The following is an 18175-nucleotide window of genomic DNA, read 5'->3' on the forward strand; positions in this document are numbered from 1 at the left end:
TTTGATTGTATTTGTATTTATTTTTCCACTTATTTTACAAAAGAATACAACAGTATGTAAATGGTTGCATCTGTTTAACGTTTGTTAAACAATAAATGACTTTATAAAGTCACTTTCTTTGTTATATCAGTCTTTTGGTCTGCCACAATAAGTTGAGGGCTTTCCTCAGCTATTTTTAGGTGAGATTAAAAAAGAGATTAATTAGATCAATTAATTAAAAATCATAATTAATTAATCTCTATTTTTTTTTAATCTCTTGACAGCACTACTTATTGTACATGTCACTGACTTGCAGTATTATTTGCATCATCAGTATGCACGCCCCCTGTTTCATATTCTGCCATTAGGTGTTGTGTTGCAAATGCATAACAGTGTATTTCAAGGTCTCACTCCATAATTTATGACCCCCACCCTCCAGCACTGACTCAGCAGGTGTCTCAATATGTTGAATGTATAACTTGGCCTACTGTGAATAAACACAGGGAAATGAACTGTGTGCCTTTCACTGTTTTCATTTCATTTGTTTCACACTGTTCTCAGGCACACCATTATCAAACAGCCTTCACCCTCTTTGAATACATCTGACAAACCAACATACCTTCAGATGGGACACAAGGAGATGGTATTTCACAATGTGTATGTGTGGAGAAAATGTGTGCATTGAACTTTGAGAAAAATGCAAGATAAGTGCTTTTAAACAAGTAGTGTGTTACCAAGTCATTGTCAGCTGGATTGTTTTCATACACTGTTCCAAAAAATAGTAATGTCAAAGTATCTTACAGTTTTGTACTGTCTTTCTAGAATATCATTAAATTTACATAAATAGACTGTGATTTTACATGTCAAAGGTAAAACAACATAACATCACTGTAAATATAGTAAAACACAATTTACTTGTTTTTAAATATATGTTTTTGTACATATGCGTATTTAGATTGTAAAAATACATTCAGAAATGTATCATAATTTCACAAATATTTGTCTGTTATGTGAGAGAATGATCTGTTAAATTCAAATGTAATACTATGGAAAAATATATAAAATAATCAAAAATTAATGAGAATAATCAATAGTTAAAGGAGTATTTGAATTATAATTTTGCTGAAAATTTCATGTCATCCAGGTCTGATTCAATAATTCAGTGAAAATATAATTAATAGGAATAACAAAAAAAAAAAAAAAAACATTGCACGGCCACGCTGTGCTAATTATATATTTTAAAAAATAAATGTAGAGGTAGGAATTGCAATTAATATAAATCTCAAAGTATTCCCAACATTCCTGAACAGAAATAGGCCTCTGCACCTGGGGTGAGGGTGTGGCCATGAAAACAATGTGACATGCCATTGGATGTCATTGACCTTGTTTATAGGTAATTTTATTGTTTGATCACATTAAAATGTTCCTAATTTAATGTCTAAACGCAGAAAGGCAGAATCCCATGTAAAATTAGCGCAACAAACTCTATTTTCATTACTGAAAATAACTGTATTTTCCTGAGAAAGTTATTTTCTGTTATTTTACGGTAGTATTTTGGCGCCCCAGCTGCTGGAATATTACCGTTTTTATAAGATGTTTTTTTTAACAGTGTAGATATGGTATTCGTGACTCAGAGTTTCCATATTTTAGGATTTTAACAAATACTGCCAGTTTATTAGCCAACTGTCCTTCTTATGTTTTCCCTACTGGCAGGCTCACTAGCCAAATTGCTATCGTGGCAGTCTTGTCACATCATTAGACGGACACCACCTCTGTCATCTTGGACGGCAGTAGTAGTCCAAGTTCTGTTCTTCAGCTTAAGGCTACTCTAACCAGGACCTAAAACAGGTGGAGAGTTAACATATGCAAGTAAATGCAAGTGCTGTAAAAACATAGTGAAAAAGCTAGGTAAAGAAGAATTTCTACAACTTGTGTTTTCTTCCCTTGAAAAATGTTACAGATGTTGTGAAAAGGAGTTTCTGTTTAAAAAGTGCTTAATTCTTTAATTATTTGTAACCTTTCCTGCCTGGCAGCTTCAGCAAGCAGAATCATGATCTGAATGTCCTGTTGTGTCCCAGCACATTTGCTTTGCCAAGACGAGCTCTATAAACTCTCTATAGGTTCCCCTTGGTTGACAATTTATTTTTATGTTATTGTATTATTTTTTCATCATTCACATTAATATATGTATTGTGTAACAGTGCCAGAGCTGACAGGCAAGAGCTGTGTGTTTGTCATGAAACATACTGTTAAATATCCCAATTTTTTGATCTCTGGGCTGAAGGAAGAACAACACTCGGTGTATAAATGCTCAATCAACAATCTCTTTATTCCATACAATTCTCATTATTCCATACAACACTTTGAGCATTAACGTCTAGATGGGAGATGTGGACAGGAGGGTGTCCGCCAGATCTCGAAGTGTCTGACCGTTCCTCACATTCTTATAGCGTCAGCCCCCCTCCAAATTCATAAAACCTAAACATTCACATTCTTTCTCTCTCAGTGAGCCTAAGTTATGAGCTTGGCTTCCTGTGCAGTATGTTCTGTTCATTTCTAATCAGACAAATAAGCCGATGACTCTCTGAAAACAGTATTTCTTATATCTCAGCAGTATAATGCATCATAAAACAATGTAATTCATTCACAATAAATCAGCAGTCTAATGTAATACAAATGAGTTTAATAAATGTAATAGTTATCACCTTCTTCTAAGTCAGGAGAATAATGCAACCTAAAACTACATAATGATTTCACAATCTTTAATTAGAGGTATAACGTGGCATGAGACAGTATAGTAATCTCACAATACTTCATAATGATTCTGAGAAGCTACAACATTATCTCCCATGAGCCAGAGGCAGACAGAAAAAGGCCCAGGAGACCTGGGTTGTCTGCAGGCCTCCAAGAGTACTGAACACCCAAGGCCACATGTCCCAACAACAACCATGTGTCCACCACAGCAGAAGGACGAGGGATCCCCCAGACGGAGCCCCCTCAGCCAATGGGTTAGAGTCAATGGGCAGTCAACTCCATCAAGGCCATCCAAGCATGAGGCAAAGACAGGACTACAGTTCCCCAAGCACCCGAGAACAGCCAGACACCTGCCCGACACCTGTCAGAGACTGTTTACCAGTATGTTAACCTTTTTACTTGTTTGTGTTTATTTTACCTTGCTTACATGCTCTCATACCTCTAATTAGTACCTGGGAATTTCCCAGTACTCTGCACCAGTCCCAACTGCAACTTTAGGCCTACATCTATGGTTATTCCACCTGATATTGTCTTTCAAGAAACAGGGTCAAATCTAACCGAAGATTAGATTTCCTGCTAATGAATCACTATCGATGCAGAATGCCCACTGATGTAGGATGCCCCCTTGTTTTTACTAGCTACTTTATGTTAAGGTGAACCAAAAAGACTGACACCACAGTGTTCCTCTAGCTAATTGAGAATGCTGCGTGCAACATGCATTTGGGACAAAATATTGAAGTATGAGAATGCTATTATCTTTATATGCCATTCATTTGAAATGTATTTGCAGACATGGTTTACAAGGCCTAGAGTAAGTGCACGAGTGCAGGCTCGACCCTGCCAGTCGGGTTGCAGCATTACAAAAAGGCTCAAACAATTAAAGTAAGAAGCTTGATGATGAGTTTCATAGACTTGTTAAATTTGCCTGTATACATGGAGCAGAGTAAATACAAAGGAGGTGGCGCCGTTACATTAGATGAGTGAGCACTGATTTAAAGTGAAGCATCTCATCAACACTGAACATTTTTTGAATGACATTAAAATAGTTCACATCTTAAATTCTCTGAGACAAGACAAAGTAAAAAACAACAACTTTTCTTTCAGGCAGTCTGTGCATGATCTCCATTCTGAAATTAGGCTGTTTTTCTTCCTAGAAGAATAAAAATAAGTGCTTTAAATCACAAATGATGCCTAATGACTTGGAGATCATTAAATTTTGATCTTTATAGCTGTATTATTTAATGCAAGGAGCATGCTCACCTTCAGTACATCACGCGCCTTTGATGTCTTGCCTTTCTTGTATCCCGAGGGAAGGAAGATGTTTGTTTGTTATTTTTATAAGAATGCACGGCAGTAAAAATTAATTGTATCATAATCCTGGCAGCTTTGACCACTTAAGAACCCGTTAGAGGGACATTGCACTTGGATGGGACTCACAAGATCTGTTAATGCATTGTTTTGTTTTCCAGTCAAAATGCAGCAACTAATGTACATTTAATCAGCCAAACATTAATTCCTCAACAACTACTAGATTGATTGTCAGGAAAGAGGGGAAATATTGCATGACCTGTCTCCACTATTTAACTTGAAAAGCAAGCGATGTGCGATGATAACAGATGAAATTAATACTCTGTTGTACATAAATTGATTCATGGCTGCTATTGTTAATCATTAGAATAAAAGGAGACCGCCGTATGGCATTAAGTAAGAGGTGCAGTGAAATGCTACTAATGAAACTGAAATAAGTTATTTCTGCAGTTGGCCTTGTTGCATATGTGCTGGTAAGAGTTTACCTTTGTATTTAGGGAGGAGAGTATTCAAATGAATAACTCAACCTATCCTATAAATGTTGGCATTTGGTGATTTACTGCAAACTGTGCAATGATTTAACACTGACAAAAAGCATGTTTCAGTGGGACATGGCTCAGTCACAGTGTGACTGTGCCTGGCTTCAGGACTTTTCAGGCAGACAAGGAGATGAATCTGAGCAGCAAGAAGAAATATGGAGGGGTTGCCCTAGTTGGGAGTGAAAAGTTGTGTTACTCTGGACATGTTGTGCAACGTTAGAATGTGTCCATATTACTTTCCAGGGGAAGTTGTCTTTGGTGTTGCTGTTATAATCCAGTTTGGATCAAAACGCTCTTTGGATTCCTCCATCAGCAGACACAGAGAAAACCTCCTGGACATGCAGCTGAACACTCAGCTCTGCTGCCACAAAGACCAATACAGGACATCTTTACCACCTCATTTAGGTTTTCATTCATTGACTCATGTTTTTAAATATTTCTGGCTGACCTGACACAGTCATTTTCCAACTATTGGGATAAATAGAGAACCTCTTCTTTTTCTGAACACATTTGACCCTGCGAGTATTCATTCACTTGAAATGGTACTGAAAGATGAGTTTGTTGTGAGTGCAGTATTAAGGGTTTGAGTCCATCCTGTTGGATGGATAATAGTTACTTGATGAAGATGCACACAAGACAAACTCAAATTTTAAAATATATGTATTAATGGGAATCTTGTTAAATTAATGTATACAAGTATGTACAGATATCACCAACTATAATTTCATTTCTATAATTAGATTTTTTCATTTTAATAATTTTTTGTAATGCTCTAAATGTGTGCTTTTGTTCAGTATTCAACCAACTGCATAAACCAATAAGTATGAGTTTGGGAGTAAAGTGTGCTCCAGGTATACACAACACAATATGCATGAACTAAATAAATAAAAGCACAAAGGGAGCTTTTGATTGACTGGTCCAGTGTTGTAGTTTCAGTATTACTTTGGGGAGTATGGCAAGTCCAAGCAAGACGAAACCACATTCATGAAAACTGCCAGTAGCGGTTTTTGATACAGGCGACACGGGTGGTTGCCCGGGGCGGCATCGTGGTGGGGGGCGGCATCACGGGCATCGGCAAAAAAAGTAAAAATAAAAATAAAAATTGCTCATACGTCATTCCAGCGCATATCGGGAATGGCATAGGCACCGATCGGTTTTCTATCGGCCATTTGCTGGGAGCAAGGGCGCCCTCCGTTTGCGAGGTGCGCCTGCTGCTTGCGGTACAGGGAGGAGAGGGTGGGGCTGCGGGGGATTCTCTGACCGGATGGAGCAGCATCTAATAACCAAGTCGCAAAATAAAACGAAAATAAAAACAAACCAACAAACACACCAGACATCATGATACAGACTTATAATTTGCACCGATGTTTTTTCAAAATTCTGTACACGAAAAGTGAGCGCGAGAGCCCTCGGTGCGCCTGCGCGCTGCTGAAGTCAAAGTAAACTTTATTGTCATCTCCGCTACAGACAGTCCAGCATATAGAGAGACGAGACGACGAGGCTCCAGTTACAGCAGTGCAAGTAAACAAACAACAAATATAAGAAGAGTAAGAAAATAAATATACACTTTAGGACTCGGGGTAAAGGGATCAATTACAATTTAAAATTTATAATTTACAGTTTGATGATTTAAAGTCTCACACAACCCGTCGAATGGGGAGGGGGGCCTGCTTCCAAATAGAGCACATTTCATTCATAATGATGTAAATCCAAGTCCATCATGTATTCATGATTTGAATCCTGGGTTGTGTGAAATCCCAGAAATAAACCCTAGACAAAGTGAATCTGTGAACTAAGGTGTAGGTTGTAGGGGATGGGTGTTCATACTGGAGTGCAAAATTAAAACCAATGGAAGATGGACAAGAAAAGTTCAAAGCCATCAGGTCCTCAGTTTAGAAAAAAGAGAAAAGAAGAGGAGGAGAAACGAGCAAAAGATGGCGGTAAGAAGATGTGTGATTGGATGATGGCAGGTCATCCTGAAACAATCAGAATCAGAATACTTTATTAATCGCTCAGGAAATTATGTGGGTTACAGTTGCTCCAAGAAGAAATGGTAAAAATAGCAACAGTAACAAACTAAACTCCAAACAATACATTATGTTACAGATTTTAATATTAATTAGTCATCGTCAGTTGTTGATTCGTCTTGTTCTCATTGTTTGACGAATTATGATGGCTGTGGTAGCCTTTTATGTTAATGTACAATCCTTAATATGTTTTGTGTGTGTGTGTGTGTGTGTGTGTGTGTGTGTGTGTGTGTGTGTGTGTGTGTGTGTGTGGGGGGGGGGGGGGGGGGGGGGGGGGAGTGTTCGCCCAGGGCGCCAAACAGGCTAGGACCACCACTGAAAACTGCTTTGTGGGCTATTTTAAATGCATGAAATAAAATTAGTGGTAATGAATACACATATGATGCAAATTACTGCAGAGTTTGCAAATGTAGCATTACATCATTTACAAGGATACAAAGGCCATGTGGCCAATAAATAATCCACATCAAAATAACACAGCCGCCTCACTGGTATAAAAAGTCAAAACGTGCACAGTAGCAGATATGCTCTGGACAAAAGTACTATACTTCCTGCACAGTACATGGGAGCAGTTTGGATATTGAAACCAGTGCTTGAAGCTCCTGTCACACAGTGTTTCTGCTGTCAACACCAGAGGAGGTTTGGAACTGCAGTTATTTAGAGTTACTGAGTCAGCAGAGTGTTGATGACTTACGACAAAAAAACCCCAAAAACTGTTCAGTCAGGCCATCTGCGGTGATTTATATTTAGTAGCATGGCTCTGTTCTCGGACCTTCCTACTTTTCAATGCACAAGCCAGAGGCAGGGAGTGCAAGAGACCCCAGCCCACTAGTGACATCAGATATGACCAGAGGCGGAGCCAGACATTTGAAACACCCAGGGCTTAGCCCAAAAGGGTAGCATGCATGTGGGATTTTTTTTTTGGGGGGGGTAGAAATGACTGAAAGATTAATAGGCTCTGTTTTGAGTTTTGTTCAAGAAAGAATGACTTCATATAGGGAAAAATATATATCACATGTGCAGGACACCTTAAACTAGTTTTTTAATTAAGCGGCGAGGCAGAACAAAGTCAGGGCTGTATCAAGACACAAGGACTAAGCCCCAATTCAACCAGACCCAGAACTGATCCAGAATTAAAACAGGACTACAACAGTTCAAAATCAGGACTACTGAGGATTTAACCAAAACAGAACCAGAATCAGAACTAGATGATAGTAGCACTAAAAATCATCATAGACCTGCACTACACTTATTTTTTAATTCTACCAAAGTCCAATATTTAGATTGAGAAACGTTTATATATTTATTTAGCCTTGTTGTGTAAACAAGCCTGCATAACTTAATAAATATAGAATTTGAAAAATAACAAACCTAAAAAGAAACACTAGGTACGAGATACATGAGGACCTGTGATACGGTGATACTTTTGGTAAACGACCATTTGACTAACATGTGAGTCTCACCTGCTCTTGTTCATCTCTGTTCTGTCCTCATTCTCCTCTCTCTCCCTCTCTGTTCCTCTCTCTCTTTGTGCTGACAATCATCAAATATACAGATATTTACAAACTCTTCAGATAAAAACACAAACACTTTTTTAATTGTAACATCAAATCAGACTAAATGTTTATTTTTTTAGATTGATAAATATAAAAAACATTTGTTAACTTTAAGCGTAAAGAGAGAAACTATCTGTATTTCTTAATTGTAAATGGCACCAAATTGTATTCAAACTGAGCCACACTTATGGAGCTCCACAGTTCTTGTCACGATGAGTTGTGTGGCTGTCGGTGGCTGGACCCACGTGCAGGACTCGGAGACAAAACATTAACTTAAACGACGGCTTTATTTGCTGGAGAGTCACCCTTGGACGATACATAAACAACAACTTAAACTAACTAGACAGGAGATGCTGAAGGTAGACGATGGATACACACACAACAAACGTGGAGGACGCAACAACTGGCAGGGAAAAACACAGGGCTTAAATACATACTGAGGTGATTAGGGAATGTGAAACAGGAGGAGAGCACAGCTGGGACTCATCAGACATGACAAGACAAGGGGAGGCAAAACTCAACACATTGACATAGTACACAGACTTTCAAAGTAAAACAGGAAACTGAACAGACGTGGACTAAACTAGGGGATACAGTGACATAACAAGAGACACACTGACAGAGATGACTGTATACTAACAGAAGTAACACAGAACCACGACCTAAGAAGGAGAACACAAGAAATGCCAAGGACCTAGGGAGTTAGGAATACTAGCGACAGAAATCAAACCCAAGAGAATCAAAACACATCATGAAATCAAAGATAACTAATACAAACAGAAAAACACTGAGTCCACAGACTCAGGACCGTGACAGTTCTGTTCCTGGTGTTTTGGTTGACATCTCTTGATGTTCCCATGTCAAAGAAACAGACTCTGTGTTTTGCCTTATATACATCCACAGGTGTGCCACCAATTTACTCACATGGACTCTACTAACCTATCAGAAGCTTCTTCAGCTCAGAATGAAATCGTCTGCAGTTTTCTTATTAATTAACAATAAACTTAGTGTATATGTACCCCTAAATTTGATGAAAGTGATAAAAAACAGAAAGCTCTGTCTCTCTTTATTCTGACATTTAACTAATTCAAAAGATATTTCAATGTTTATCTAAAACAAAAGTTTACTCTAAACTGATGTTGTACAGTAAAAATGTTTTATGTTTTCTCCCTAAAGTGTATGTAAATATCTGGTTACAAATGTGAATATCCTGCTGTGTACTGAAATCCCTCTTGGGCTACGTCCACACGTACACGGGTATTTTTGAAAACGGAGATTTTCCGTTTTCGTTTTAAAAAAATAATCCCGTCCACACGTAAAGGCAGAAATGAAGGAAAACGCTGCTATGAACATGCCAAAGCAGCAGGTGGCGCTATATTCCTAACCATGTAGAAATGTTGGCCAATCAGAAGTCTAGAAGCCTCGGTGGGAAAAAGTAAACAAAGCTGGGGCATAGAAGCAGAACCGAGTCGTATGTGTGGAGGGACAGTAACTGTGTGTATATGTAAGCATTTAAACACTGCAGAATTAACAGTAACAGTATTGTAGAAATTCATTTCACCGAAACAATAACGTGGTGCACAGTGTGACGTCAAAAAAGGCGCACATCTTTGACGCTGCGTTTTCTGCGTTTTCTCCGTTTTTCTCGTCCACACGTAAATGCAAAAATGGAGTTTTAGAAAATATCCACCCTGCCCGGAGTTTTTAAAAATCTCCGTTTTCAGTGACCAAAAACGCCGTTTACGTGTGGACGAAAGGTGCAAACGCATAGAAAAATCTGTGTTTTCAAAAATACCCGGGTACGTACCCGGGTATTTTTGAAAACACAGATAGCCTTGTTTTGCATAGAAATATACTGAACAACATACAAAGCATAATATATAAAATAACATTTACCTGAGTTTTTTCTTTGAAAGAAGCCTCTAATGTCCATTCTTATATTTCAGTACATAACTGAAACCGATTTAGTCGGGGAGGGCAAGAACTGAAAATATGAAATAAACACATGTAAGCTAAGACTCTAAAAAAACAATAGCATTTGTTCGGCTTTTCATTTCGCCATTTGTTGATTCACTTGAAGAGCAAGTAACGTAATATGGGTCAAGTGATCCGTTTGATATCAATCTTTCGTGATACACCGTCATATTTACATTATTTGTACGGTACAAATGATTTGCTTTGGTACCTGGTCAAACTTAAGCTCTCCTTAGTATGGCTGGCTCCGTTTCTCCAATAGCGCACTCACAGGCAGCAGCTGCCCCGCCCCCTCGCTCAGTCGCTTAGTGCCTGAGCTCGGATCATACCAATATCAGGGGGGATTCACGCACAGTCGTAAATTCCCACAGTGTGCACTATGTGCTTCGAATATTGTGTGTACTCTTTGTTTTATACAGTTGTCAGCCAGACATCTAAATATGAAAAAATTACACTCCAAAAGACCCCGGGCTTCTGACAAAACAACCCGGGCTTAAGCCCAGTAAGCCACCCCCACGCTCCGCCCCTGGATATGACATAGATGTCATATGTCATATGTCAGCATGAAGAAAAGAGTTACAGGCTACAAAATGGCTTGTAAAAGGTCAGGAACTGTGAACAGGCTAACGTAGCATAATCATCAATTAATGTGCCCCTGTGAGTTTTTGGAACTGCATGTGTAGACGGGGATATGCTGAAACTTTGTGGGATACTATCCTTAAATATTTAAATAATTTTGTTTGGGAAAAAGTTGATATTACACATTGTAGCATTGTTTGTCGTTCGACTACTCGTTTGTCTTTCCTTAAGGACAGAACAAATACAAACACATTGTCTTTGTAATTGCTAAGTGAGCATCTAACACAGATTATTTGCAACAGGGTTCTTGTTGTGAGCCTTACTGTTTTTCTTTTTCATGTGCCTCTTAAATTTCCTTCTCATGTTATTTGCATTCAATTATTCTTTGTCCTTGTTTCAAGAAGGTGTTTGGTCTGAAGCCAGCCGGGGACCTTGTGTCTGCATGGGTTCTCTCTGGGTACTCTGGCATCCTGACAAAATTGGGTATTTTAGTTCAGAATGATTGATAATGTTACTATATCATGCATACAAATACATACATGTATGAATTTATCACATTTTTGTATAAAATGGTGAATGTTGTTGTCCCTTTAAATAAACCATAGCTAGTGTAGAAGTTTAATCACAGGACAGCAAAAGAACAACGTATTTTAAGTGAAAGGTCACCCAGAACGTGCTTTAAGTTCTGTGTTAAGAAATTCTATTTTTCATAGACTTTGCCGCTTCAGTGGTGGCACTTCATTTCTCAGAATCAGCACTGTGCATGCAGAGATAGAGACTACATTCTAGCCCGTGTTTCCATTATGAAAACAGACTGTGAGCTGGAAGTAGAACAGGACAAGAGGGAAAACTCTCGGACCAACACTGCCAGGTTCCAGCTAGCTGATTTATCCCTTCTCCTGAAGGGAGAAATCAAACGGGACTGGAGTGTGTTTGTGTCAGTAGGGGGCAGGGACAGAGAGTGTGTATGAACGTGAATGTCATCAAGACATGGTTGATGATGCTGCCTGTATCACAGGCTCCCAGACCGGGATCCTGGATTTTCTGAATTTGTTTGGGTGTTTACAAGTGTATGTGGAGTGTGTGGTAGGTGTAACCACAGCTTTTACTAAATAATCCGGTCCTCAGACTCCAAACCTTTCAGGCTCCTTATTTTCTCTCTCCCCCATAGTTTTTCCTCTCTCCTTGCCATCCATTTTGCAGGCATTCCTGCTCTAAGGCTGCACACCTGCAGCTGCTTCCCATTTTTGTTTATTTCCACTTTCCAAACGTCTCAAATACCAATTTAGTTGTACATTGTATTTACTGTAGCGTTGTGCTTTTTACAACCGTTTTAAAAGAGGGTTGAAGCAGGCACTGTTTAAATCACCTCTTGCACTTTTGTGAGTAAGTACATGCAAAATGTCCAACCTTTTCAGCTAATTACCATTACCATTGCCTGAGGTGGAACTCCTCACCCTGGTAATTATCGAAATAGAGAGAAGCTTTTTGCACATGGGCATGGTTTGCCTTCTGACACTTTTAAAATTTGTGAAAGGAGCTATTTAAAAATCATCTAGTTAAGCATGTAGTTAAGCCTAACCTGCAACAGCAATTCAACATCAAAATGCATAATAATACCAGCGTTCAAATGCTTTATTTATACTTATAGTGCATCATAATGTAAGGAACCAGGCTTGGTATGGCTCAGTTCTGACAGAAAGACTAATTAATTAATTTTCCACAATCTTTCACCATTTTTTTCTGCCCTACTCTGTTGTTGCAACTCGAAAATTTGTCCTCAGTCACATGAAGTGACCCAAGTGGCAAAGACCTGTGAGTATTAAATCAATTGCTAGAGGCTGCTTAGTGGCTGCTTGGGGAGCACCAGTTGCTAGGGAAAATGTGCATCCCCTGACCAGTTAGTGAACTGGTTGCTGGCTGATACTAGGTGAGACTGGTCACAAAGACGTATATGATGCTGCACTAAAGAGGAAGGGTTTCAGTGCACCACCTTCATTTCAGCTGATTTCTCCCAGCAACCACTTGGCAACCATTCACAGCACACACATTTTCCACCAGCGACCAGATTTGTCACCAACCGGTCTCTAGGCTAGATGCCCGACATCATAGACCAGTGATGTCTATGATGTGAAATCCAGTGTCTGTTTCTGTTTTTTCCAGTAAAATCAAAGAAGGCGCTCTTTATATCTCACCCACTAACAGGTGTTGTGAGGATAATCAGTGTGACTGACTTCACCTGTCAGTGGTCATAATGTTAGGCCTGTTCAGTGTGTATTTATATCAGCAGGCTCCTGATAGCGTCACCTTCCAGCAATGTTTGGCTTCAATGGTCCCTCAGCTTGCACCTCTTAGGTTTTGCCTTACAACTCTTTCCGGCACTATTGGCTGCCACTCCTCCAACAGAACTAATAATTTTATTAGTTCTGTTACTTAATTTATTGTCCGTTTGTCTATTTGACAGTGGTTGTTATACCCTGTTATTGTAACCGTGCCTTCCCCAAATGGAAACCTTTAGTCTGCTTACTGTAATTGCACTCTTTCCTGTCTCTGCGGGATTTCTCCTCATAGTTTTGATCTGCAAGATTTTTATTGATTTTCCAACTCCCTCCGAGGGACATGTTCTTGATCTTATCTGTTGCTCTGGTGTTCTTCTTCAGAACTGTGTAGAATCTGACCTTTCAATATGTGACCATAAGCTGCTATCTTTTAATGTCACTTTAATATCATCTGCATCAAACTATTTTTGCTCTGTTGCATATTGCGACATTAAGGACAGTGATGTATCTGCCTTCTTCAGTGGAGTTGACAGTCTGCCTAGAAGAGACAATTTATCTACTCCTGATGAACTGTCTCAGTACAACAATGGACTACAGAGTTTTCTGCACTTGCTCTTTGGAAAGCTTGGACTGTCTCTTTTATTCACTCTGCTCCCTGGTTCACCCACAATTACGCTAAGTTAAAGGTAAAGTCTGCCGCTTGAAACGCCTCTGCACAAAGACTTGGTCTTGCTGATCCTGAGGACATATTTCAAGAAGTCATGTGCTGCTTCAAGCAGGTTCTGTTTGCAACTAAATCTGAATATTATGCAACACTAATCAGGTGTGGTGAAGGAAAAATACTACAGCTCTTTTGTCTACTGCAAACAACAGCCTTAGATCATGTGACAGTTTTCCATTGCACTGAGCAGTGTAACACTTTTCTGGCACTTTAAGATTATTATTCATCCTCAGCTGGCTCAACTCCACATATAGCACAATGTATGATTCCCCTCTTTTTTCCTTTTTAGTTTCATACTCCTGACTGCTGATGAAATTTTGATTTGCTTAGAAATCTAAACCTTCTGCTGCACCTGTCACCTTGATAAAATCATACTATTGTAAATAGTTTTTGTATAGCTACATTTTTATTTTACACTTCATTGCTGAGTTTGTCATTCTATAGCTTATCTCCTTCTTTTTGTGTGCTTTTAAGCGGTTGCCAGGCCATGTGGCATTTTTTTTATGTTATTGAGGATGTTTATGCTAGAGTCTCTCTATCCATGGTTTTAATTAATATAACTGACCACTCAGTGAATATGTGGCCACTGTCCACGATGTTTAGAGTGACGATGTATTTGTCTATGATTTGTGATATTTTTGTATTTGTGTCAAACTTGCAAGTTTCTGATCGTCACACAAATTTTAATATTAGACAAATATAACCCATGTAAGCACCGTATGCAGTGTTTAAATGATGACTTCATTTATTAACTGAAAAAAGTTCTCCGAACCTATTTGGTCCTTTGTGAAAAAATAACTTCCCCCTAAATCTAACAACTGGTTTTGCCAACCTGGCCAGTAAGAACTGCAATCAGGTGAATGTGATAACTGGCAATAAATCTTTCACGTCCCTGTGGAGGAATCTTGGCCCATTCTTCCTTGCAGAATTGTTTAAATTCTAAATTTAAACAAATTTAAAGGGGCAGGGATAGCTCAGTAGGTAAAGTGGTCGCCCCATGATCGGAAGGTCGGCGGTTCGAATCCACTTAACGGCTACCCTGAGGTACCCCTGAGCAAGGTACCGTCCCTACACACTGCTCCCCGGGCGCCTGCTTAGTGGGCTGCCCACTGCTTCACTGAGTGAATGGGTCAAATGCAGAGAAAAACAAGTAATTTCCCCATGGGGATCAATAACGTATCCATTATTATTATTAAATTGTGGCTTTTTAAGCACAAAGGTCATGCCAAATTATCTCAAGCTGTTTTACATCTGGACTTAGACTCGGCCATCCCAAAACCTTCATTTGTTTCAGAGGTGGACTTGCTGGTTTGATTCACTGTCCTGCTGCTCAAGTGCTCTTGAGCTTTGGAGCAAGAACAGATGGATGGACGTTCTAAGTCAAGAATCTCTGGTAGAGAGCAGAATTCAAGGTACCATCCAATATGGCAAGTGGTCCATATCCACATCACACCTCCATCACCATGTTTGACTGTCACGTTTGATACATGAGACAGAACAGAAATCAGACCATCCAAAAATTCCAACTTTTTATCTTGTCAGATCAAAAAATATTTTCCTAATAGTTTCTGGGATCATTAATATTTTTTTTGGTAAATGTGAGATGAGCCTTTTTTTCCATGGATGCTAATTTTATCTAGTCATTTTCTTATTGTTGAACTATGAGCACTGTTAATTTAGTGTTTTTCATTTTAAAAGTCTTAAAGTGTAGATACATTCATTGTAATTTAAAAAATTAGGATATATATACGTACACAAGTCTGCTTGGGTTGAAACAAAGGTGTTGTTTTAGCCTGCATTCTGTTTTTATTCTTCAGTGGTTTCCAATATTACAAGCTGCTCTTCCCTTACATAGTCAGCGTCTATGCTGCCAGTAATCCTCTCAGTTTGTGAATGGTCATATGCTGCCGGGTAGATGGGAAAGTGTTCAGGATAGGTGATGAGGAGAAGACAACACTGGTGTCTTGAACTTTTTCATACTGCAGGGGCCTAATTTAAAGACAACCCGAGCAGCAGATAAGGTTTAATTCTCAGAGTTTGCTGGACAGACATCAGCTGACTGCTAAAGCTACACAAAAAAAAGTTTTCAGGACACTGCATATAATAAGTTTACACAAGACAATGTGAAAAAGACAAAAAAATCAGCAATATTTTCGTCTGCATCAGCAGCTTTAGCTTAAAAATACTGACGACTGCCTCCATACTAGGTGGAACTATTTTTAACACAGTGCTAACATCAACCATAAGGGGCAAATTAGTGTCAGTTGCTAATGATAGCATGAAGATATGGTGCTGGGCCAGTGTGTGTGTGTCTGTGTGTGTGTTCTCATATAGTGGGGGGCCAGTGACAGACATTAATCAATAACACATTAATAGTAGAGCATTGTGCTGCAGCTGTGCACACCATTCATCACTGTGACTTCTCTTTTCTCCTGTGTGTAGTCTTATCTCCCCCGCAGACTGGCTGAGGAGACTGAAAACCTTCAAAGAAAAATGCGTGCGACTGTGTAAGGGTGTGTGAGGCGAGAGTGTGTGTTCGAGTGAGGTGCGCCTGCAGCGACAGAAGAAGCCGACAAGCAGGTAGATAGAGTTAATTCCTCTGAGGGTTTGAATTGATGCTGACTGCAGGAAATGAAATGTGTGTGAAACTCATACTCTGCTGAGGAGCTGGCTTGTGGCCGTCAGGCAGACAGGTGCACGCGGACACAGCCACACACACACTGCAAATCCAGCAGTGATATAACCCAGCTGCCTTGCTAAAGTGCACACACATACACAGACCTCACACATAAAGATATCTTCAAACTTGTGCTCCTGTTCTTCCCATCTCACTAAGGGCACAGTGAGATGAAACATTCTCCCAAAAAGCTTTCATCAAGTGTGTGTGTGTGTGTGTGGACTCTATTAAAAACCCCAAAAGGTCCTTCCTGACACACTGTTAGTGGAGTGTGTTTGTGATCTCTGGAGAATCCTCCGTTTCCCAGTCAGCTCTGGTTGGAAGGGCCGCACTCACACCTCTACTGTTGATACCACCATCTTTTTACTTGCACTTTCATTCCATGGAAGTTAAAGGAAACCGTGTTAATGTGAATGTGATGGGTGAATTCAACCATGCTGGTGACCTACAGTATGTATTGCAAGTATAGCATGTGTAGTATCATTAACTTATCAACATCCACTAAATGATTGCTTGTAGGTGTGACAGGTGAGACCTGGAGATTTGGGACCGCCCCTGGTGGGCGGAGCTGGTCTTCGCTCCTTTCATAAGCGCAGGTGTGGGCAATTGGGTATTCTTTTGCAAACCTGAAGCTGCGAGTGCTTGGTCCGAGTTGGGCAAGTTGGTGTTTCTTAACTATGAAAGTCTGATACGCGTTCTTCCCCTAAACTTCTGTTAGAACGGTGGGAAACATTGCTCCCGTGAGAACGGTATAGTGGACTTCATCGCCACTGACCCACATTTATTAGGGTGTGACACGAACTTGTGGACAGAGTACCGAGCTGCTGCTTTGCCAGGTGGATTTCTGGCTGCGGGCAAAGGACCCGACACATCAGTGTGTTTTAATTTGTTTTAAACTGGTGTAAGCCGACAGACTGACTGCTGCGGCTGTCGATGGTTTTGGTTTTTGGTTTTACTTTTTCTGTATCAGTAGGCACCACAGATATTGATCCTTTTAGTATTTTAACCCCTTTATTTATATATATATATATATTGTCGCAGACGGTGAAGGCGCTGCAGGGAAAACAAATCCTTTTTTTGTCTCCCCGCTTTTGCATGCACAGCGGTGGGCCCGAGTGAAGACGGCACTAAAGATTTGACTTTTTTTCTATAGTGTTTTACCCATTTGGGGTCATGTGTGAGTTGCCGTCCATGTTTAACCTGTGTGCTATGTCGATTTGTTTTTAAACGGTTCCCCGCAGCGCTTGTCCCGTCTCACGGGCAATCGCACAGTTTTATCGTCTCTAATAAGGTAACGTTTTTAATTGGTTTGAGGTGCCGCTGTTACACTGTTTCTTTTATTTTGTATTAAAAAATTAAACTCTTTTAAACTGACTGTGCGCCTACGGCTCTGTCCTATTTTAAATAGGTACCTACCACGGGTCACAAACTGGCGTTGTCGACAGGATGAGCCTCTAGGTGTGCACAGCGATTAGTCAGTTGGTTTGTGTAAAATTTTTATTTTTATGGGTGTGTGTTTTAAACTGTTTTATATTTGTATTTATTTTTTTAGGCAAAGCAGCAGCTGGTAAATCCTGGTGGTAACAAAGTGTAATCTGCATTTAAACACAGTAGGCACTTACTGTTGAGGGTCTTTATTTTTTATTATGGAGTCCCAATCAGGCATTTCTAGCCCCTGTAGACCTCATGACTCTACCCCTATGGAGGGCTCTCTCCAAGAGAGGCTGGTTTATATCCCTAGAGAGAGGTCGTGCCCCCTGTTTAGTGGAACTGGGGAAATTA

The 18175-nt window shown here is 39.7% G+C and overlaps 2 long non-coding RNA genes across 2 annotated transcripts; one reads left to right on the forward strand and one right to left on the reverse strand.

Moving 5' to 3' along the window:
* The first annotated feature begins 6500 nt into the window (after positions 1-6500).
* LOC309714861 lies at positions 6501-16185 on the forward strand. Its single transcript, XR_014279060.1, has 3 exons — positions 6501-6520; positions 15011-15128; positions 16159-16185. It is a non-coding gene; the product is annotated as an uncharacterized lncRNA (long non-coding RNA).
* On the reverse strand, positions 8419-10638 carry LOC309714775. The gene is made up of 3 exons (XR_014279018.1): positions 10349-10638; positions 10060-10147; positions 8419-8469 (listed from the first exon to the last, which is right to left on the reverse strand). It is a non-coding gene; the product is annotated as an uncharacterized lncRNA (long non-coding RNA).
* Positions 16186-18175: the final 1990 nt, after the last annotated feature.

This window comes from Aulonocara stuartgranti (assembly GCF_965226115.1).
Source record: "Aulonocara stuartgranti genome assembly, chromosome: 9".
Taxonomy (NCBI): Eukaryota; Metazoa; Chordata; class Actinopteri; order Cichliformes; family Cichlidae; genus Aulonocara; species Aulonocara stuartgranti.